The sequence below is a fragment of the Epinephelus fuscoguttatus genome, linkage group LG5 (genome assembly GCF_011397635.1).
Source record: "Epinephelus fuscoguttatus linkage group LG5, E.fuscoguttatus.final_Chr_v1".
NCBI lineage: Eukaryota > Metazoa > Chordata > Actinopteri > Perciformes > Serranidae > Epinephelus > Epinephelus fuscoguttatus.
In genome coordinates this window covers 11,300,033-11,307,167 of record NC_064756.1, presented here as the reverse complement: position 1 = coordinate 11,307,167, position 7,135 = coordinate 11,300,033, and the positions used below count along the sequence as shown (strand labels likewise).

General features: G+C 42.5%; 1 protein-coding gene across 1 annotated transcript in view; it reads left to right on the top strand.

Moving 5' to 3' along the window:
* The first annotated feature begins 376 nt into the window (after nucleotides 1–376).
* kcnj5 (potassium inwardly rectifying channel subfamily J member 5) overlaps nucleotides 377–7,135 on the top strand; it is a 30,461-nt gene continuing 23,702 nt past the window's right edge. The window contains exon 1 of the mRNA XM_049577435.1: nucleotides 377–738. The gene's annotated coding sequence lies outside the window, so the exon portion shown is untranslated. The remainder of the gene's footprint in view (nucleotides 739–7,135) is intronic.

The window sequence follows — 7,135 nt, the reverse complement described above, 5'->3', positions numbered from 1 at the left end:
TGCCTGAAGACTCTTTTCTCTGTTTCCACTTTATATCTCTCTCAAACCCTTAAGGCTTTTTCTTCACCTGCAGTTTTAGAGCAACTGATTGTACCTCTTCACCATTACTCTTTCGTTGTCTGCACACCCAGCACACACACACACTCGTCCCTGTTTTCCTGCCTCACTGTACGCTGGACTTTTCCACACGAATTTTGTCCACACGTATCATTGCCTTTGCAGCAGTGATAAGGGAGCCATGTGGTGGATGTATTCACACACACACACACACACACACATACACATACACACACGCACACACACAAATGCTGATGCTCTGTGCAAATAGGCATAAACAAACACTCTTATAAAGGACAAATCCTGAGAGACAAGAGGTTCAATCTATGTGTGGAAGTGAAAAGCGAGGAGCACTGAAGAGAGCGCACACGCATATTTACATCCTTTGCATCTCTTCTCTCACCCACTTCGGCTCTGCCTCTCTCTCTTCCTCTCCCCCTCTTTCCCTCAGATACACACACACTCGCACACACACACATACACATGCACAGACAGACCCCCCTCTCACACAGGAGAAGATAGAGAGCGGTGAAGAGCAGAAGGAGCTGGGTGGCAGAAGAGAGGCAGGAGGGCTGTTGTTGATTGAACAAAGCCAGGAAAGGAGTGCGCAGTCCTGGGGAGAAGAGCAGCTGTGAAATGCCTCGAAGGGAGCCTGCCAGCAACTCCTGCAGAGACCTGAAGGTAAGCCTCGTGCACCGCTGATGGAGAAAAAGCAGAGGACGAGACAGACAGGGGAAGGCAAAAGAGGAAATGGGAGGTTTTTAAAGCCACTGATGCATGGTACGACCGTGGCTCCGCGTCCAAGCTGCCTCCTCTCAATTTGTCTGTGGATGGCATCGCATGCTGTGATTGCATTATGTGTTTCATTGCACAGCCACAAATCCCATCTGGAGTGGCTTGCCAAATAAAAAGTCTGCATTACTTGAAGGAAAACTATGAGCGATCAGATGGCTGGAAACAGGGAGACAAGGAAGGATAGCACGAGAAGATGTGAGACAATGCAAGACACTGTGAGAGCAGGAGAGCAGGGAAAGGAAAGTAATGATGGGAAAAGTGGCTGGATTACCCTCCTCAGCATCACCTACACGCTTTGTCATCACATCTCACCACCTTTATCGTATGTCAGTGCAGAGATACATAATGATCGCCATGCATCTACTTGCCCTCATGGCGGGGGCAGGGTATTCAAAAAGGCAATGGATCTCTCTGACGCAAGCAGAGAAATGCCTGTCAACACTCCTGATGTTTGTGCATACTCGTGTGCCGTGCTGTAGTTCTCTCAGTGCAATGCAGGAGTTTTACAAGCGCAGCAGCAGCAGGAGTCAATGTGTATCTATATGTGTGTTACTGTAAGTGCGTGTGTGTGTGTGAGTGTGTGGAGGAGGGGGTATTGTACCACCAACACAACACATTGCAGTGCTTACATGCTTATATACCATCAATGAAAGCGGAAGATAAAGCTACTGATGTGATGTAGCAATAGCTGTTGGCAGTGTTTTCATGAATATTGTAGGCTACACCAAAAACATTGAGAGAAAATCATTTATATTGATTCCCTTGAAACACTCTCTCTGGGCTGAGGATTGGGTCTGCTTGCTTAAATGTCTGATGTACACCACTATTTTCTCCTGTACTGTACAGTAGCTCCAGTTCAGTGCACTCTGCAGGATCTGCATCTCGAGAGTTGTTGCTGTAAAACTTTGATGACAATGCAGTGGGCTTAGCAGCCACATTAGTCGAGCGCAGCTCCCCCAAAGCTCTTGTCCTTCCTGGTATGGTCTCATCAGGGAACGTCAATTCAGCATCAAGGGACCCAATCATCATTTTTTAATATCTGTTCTCCAGCACACCGTGGAGTAATAATAGGTACAAGCCATCTCTGCTCTCATCATTTTTTTTCTTTTTATATGATACATTCTTGTCTTAAACCCATTGGAGCAAAAGGGAAAGGCCAGTCTACTTTGCAGCTACCATGCAGCTACCACGACCCTGCTCATAGCCGGTTGACCCGTAATTAGTTACTTAAAGAGTGTTGGGGAAAGCTTAAGCTGGTACAATGTCATAAAAATAGGAATAATGATAACTTCATTTATATAATGCTTTTCAAAACAAAGTTGCATCATCAAACAGTTACAATAAATACCATCAGTTAAAAGGTCTAACAATAAAAGTGAGTTTGAAGAAGAGATTTAAGTTTGTCTGCCTGAGATCATCAGGCAGGGAGTTTCTGAAGGGCCCGGACAGCAAAGGCCTGGTCACCTCTGTATGTCAAGATTTTGGAACCATTACTTAAGCCTTGCTGGGTGCTCATAGGGAGATAGCTGATCACAGATACAGGCAGTGGTTTGACCATTCAACACTTTGAAATCAAGCAGTAAAATCCGAAAAAACAATTCGATATATCACAGATAACTAGTGAAGGTTAGCAAGGATCTGTGTGATGTAGTCACTTCTCTGAGTACGAGTTTAAATGCTGGCAGCAGTGTTTAGTATAAGCTGTAGTCTTTGGATGTTTCACCTGCTGATGTCAGAATACAGTGCAGTGCCGTAGTGAAGTCTGGGGGAGATAAAAGAATGGATGACCTTTTCTAAATCTGCAGAGGAAAGGTATGACCTGATCTTAGTTAAATGTCTCAGTTGGACAAAGCAGGGCTGCACTACTTTTTTTTTTCTTTTTTAATATGATAAACAAGGCACTCGGACTGGTGGTGAGATTGTTAATGCTGCGAGCGCAGTGGATGGGGGCGTTTTTATTACTATCTCTGATTTAAAGTCATTCAATTGCAGACTGGACATCCACTTATTAATTTCAGTGAGGCAGGACATAAAACAAGAAATATCTTGAGTGCCAGGCTTGAAAGCAGCATACAGTTGCATATCATCTGCATAATAATGAAAGTCTATACTATCTCAGTGCATGATTTGCCCCAGGGGTTACATGTCTATGGTAAAAAAAAAAAAAAGAAGGAGGGGATCCAGAATAGAATAGAAAATGAACTATGCTTGTAACAAGCAAAGATTGAGATGCCGTCCCTGTGCATCCAAAACTGGTGCTTGAGGGGTGCCTAGAGCCTCATCATTGAGCAACTGACTAAGCACTGGTAATTGACAAGTCTGGACTGAGGGTTTGTTTGATTGTCAGGAGATGAACAAATCTAGAGCCACATCACTGATGCCAACAATAGTTTTAATGTGATTAATTACAGTGAGACATTGTAGTCCACTGTGTCAAAGGCTGAGCTGAGGTCAAGGAGGATTTAAATGGAGCTGCAGGCCTGTGTGGGCGGCAAGCAGCAAGTCATTAGAGAGCTTGACCAGAGCAGTCTCAGTGCAGAAAAAGATGGTTGTTAGTATAAGAAATCAGTTGATGGGAGATAACTTGTCCTAGAATTTTTAGCTTACAGATGGGTCGAGAGAAGGCATCTGTGAGAGGGGGTAAACAGTGACATGTTTAAATTTGTAGGGGAAAACACCAGTAGACAGACAGCAGTTAATAATGGTTAAAATATCCAAACCAACTGCCCGAAAGCTTTTTAAAAAGAAAGGTGGAAATGCAGTCTGAAGGGCAGGTGAGTGCTTAAGAAAGTGGAACAGGGCGTTCCAGAGTTGACAGAGAGATTTCTCAGAAGTGGGTTAATGTTGAGGGTGGGCAGAAATCAGTGTCAAGCTTTCTGATATCCATGTTCATGTGCTGCTGAATCTCCTTCTTTGTCATTTTAGTAATTAAGAAATGCTTCAGATCTCTGGGGAGGATTCCTCTGTCTAGGCGGGGGAGCAATAACAGAGTTGATGGTGTTTAATAGGACTCTGGAACATGACCCTGTTTAGTAATCAGTTGTTGTTGTTACTGTGATTGCACACTGATAATTGATCATCAGATTTTTCATTTCTGCTCTGCTTTTCTGAATTGTCTTTTTAAATCCCTTATGTCTTCATTCAATGATGGCAGAGTTGGAGAATTTAACTTTTTTTAATCTCACCTGAGCTACAGAATCTAAAAACTTTATGCAAGAATTATTAAAAACTCTGACAAGCCCCTCTGCAGCAAGGCTCTGGTATTAATTGGTTTAAAAATGTGTTTGAGACAGTAAAAGCTTGACAGAAACAAGGAACATAGTGTATTTAGGGGAGTGGGAGTGAGTCAGTGTGGGGAGGAGGGGGTCAGGAGAAAGGAGTGGGACCTGGAGGAGCACTGCCTCATGATCAAGATTGCAAAGTCAACCAAATTTTCATCTTCCACACAGAAACCATAGGAGAGCACAAGGTTAAGTGTGTCCTTTGAAGTGGCTGGGATGGCTAACATATTGGGTAAGATTAAAGGAGTTGGCTGTAATATTTAGTGGCATCTATTAGTAAAAATTGCTGACTGAAACCAGCTGCAACTTCTCCAATATGCTAAGTATCAACTCCCAGTTAGGATTCCTTCAGTTTTCATTGTCCAGGAGGTTTTTAACAGGAGCTTAATTATCTGTAGACGTCTCTTCCTCTCTGAAACAAACACACCAGGTGATTAAAACCAGTAAAAACACTGACTAAAGCAGTTTAATGTTAAAAATCTGTGTTTCTCCAACACTGTCTGGCTAATCGCAGATGGGCCACTAGCCCAGCACCTGCTCATGTGTGCTCACCATTTTTCTCTGGTAATTCAAGATCCAGACGTTAAGGTTGAGAGAGAGAGGTCTCCTCTCCGAATCAAACAGATCTGGTGATTTAAAACAGTACAAACACTGAATAAAGAAGTTTCACATTAAAAATCGGTGGTTTTTGAATGCCATTCGGCTCATCACAGAGGGGCTGCTACCAACGGTGGCAAAGCAAAAACACTAAAATGCAAAAACACAAATGGCCCTATCTTGAGCCAGTGCTCAGTTTATCTGCTCTGGGCTACTGTTGATACATGACGTTACAACATGGCGGACTCCATGGATGAGGACCTGATCATCCGACTCATTCTAAGGAAGCAAAACCATGACAATTCTTATGTCCAGGTCATTATACACTTAAGAAAATTCATTCAATTATACTCCATTTTCAGCACTCTATCCCCAACCCCACACATTAGACCTTTAAAAGAACAGATTGATTAAATTCAAAGCAAATGAGGAAGAGGAGGGCCAACAAACATGGATATTAAAAGCACAAAGACTAAGAACTCTGTCATATTGTAACATGATGACTCATAAAAGGTCTGAAAATTCCTGAATAAAACCAGAAGTAACTTCGGGGGGACTGTAGATTAAAACATATAAAACAAGCAATTTATTTTTGTAGTACTAAGACTCTCAAAGGTGGAGAAACAGCCAAGTGAGACTGGAGAACAACTAAAATCAATTCTGTGTGTCGCTGCAAGGCCGCCCCCTCAACCTGTCAGTTTTGGGTGATGGAAAAATAAATATTCTGGGTGTGATGACTCAATAGCAAGCGTATATTTATTAGGATTTATCCAAGACACTGTGATGATTTAAAAAAAAAAAATCAATCTCGTTAGTCATCAATCCTGGCAGATAAAAGACTTATTAGCAGGGGATCTTATGTTAAGTAAACAGATAAGCGCTGATTCAACAGCAGGGATTGGAGAGCTGGTTTTGGTGTAATGGTTTTTGATAGATGGCCTTGGTGCTCTCATTGTCACCGCAACTCAGCGTTATGTACCTTGCTCCCATCCTGCTGGGTTATTATCCCTGTCTTGATCTCACTAACAAGTGGACAAAAGAGGGCAAAGGGCAGATGTAATGCTGCGCAGGATCTTAGGAGACTCTCAGATGAGAAGACACTGTGAATAATTAATTGGATCTGTTTATTTAGTCAAGACTGTGCGTCTCTGGGGGATGTAGGGAAAGCTATGTTCTTCAAACAGATCCACACTCTCTAATACCGCAGCAGCGCATTTGTGTCAAGAGCTTAGCCAGGCGTGAAGATTTTTTTTATTTTTTTTTTTTTTGTATTTAGTGCCCTGGAAAATATGTGTGCATGTCAGAGTACTGCATAAAAATACAGTATTATTTTTTTTTTGCAGGGCTGTTGATAGTACATGAAGATGCCTTATTTATGCAACACCGCTGAATTAGTTGTATATATGCTCCTTCAGTTCTAGTTTGCACACTTGAAAAATAACTTGTGTGTATAATTTAAAAGCCATAGCGCTGCACTTTGTGACCTGTATATGAATACAATCCAATCTCTTGGTACTTGCATAAAACAACATAAAATTTCCTGCACAATCTTGTCGTACCCCAAGTAAAATGATTTTGTTTACGCCCTCATAAATCTGTAACCAATGCAAATTCAAGCCTCGATGTCTGCAGTATTTCAAAGTGTCACCTGTGATGCGTATGTGTCACATTTACGGTGTGTCCCACTTACCATTTCAGCAACAACTTTACAATGTGTGTATTTCTCCTACAATCCTGTCACACATAAAGTTGATACAGTACATGGAGCTGCTGCTGCAAACAAACCTTCACCTTCTGTTTGGCAAAGAGGTGACTGTTTCAGAGATCACCTCCTGTCCTAACACAAATGGACATGAAAGTGTATACACATGCACACCCCTCTACAGTGCCTTATCTTCGATAGGAGACAAAGGCAAAAAAAATACAGCTTGCAGGCTCTTGGGGGTTTGATGCTGCCAGCGGTGATCTCAGACTCTGGGGGACCCAGGCAAAGAAGCCCATTGAGACCCCCCAACATCCCCATGTGCCATATTTCCTTCTCTTCTTGTGCCTTTCTCGTTTCTGGTGACCAAAAATGTTTCATTAAGATGACGGTTACACCTTAGGTATGACAGTTAGAGGTGACTGACTGCTCTAATTAATGGTAGCCTATCTACTTATCATACAGAGGCCAGAAGGGATCCCACTTAAGCTTTTATGGGGCAGCAGTGGTGCACTGTATAGTGCCATTATGGGAAGTTTAAGAGGGTTAATAGTTGTCACTGCAAAATTTGCTAATATTAGTGGCAATCGGGGACGCTTAATCAAAATTTCTGGGGGTCCCCAAACCAGTGGCGGCTGCTGTTCTTTCAAACAGGGGAGGCTCAATTTAAGTTTACATCATAAAATTTGTCATATTGTAGTGA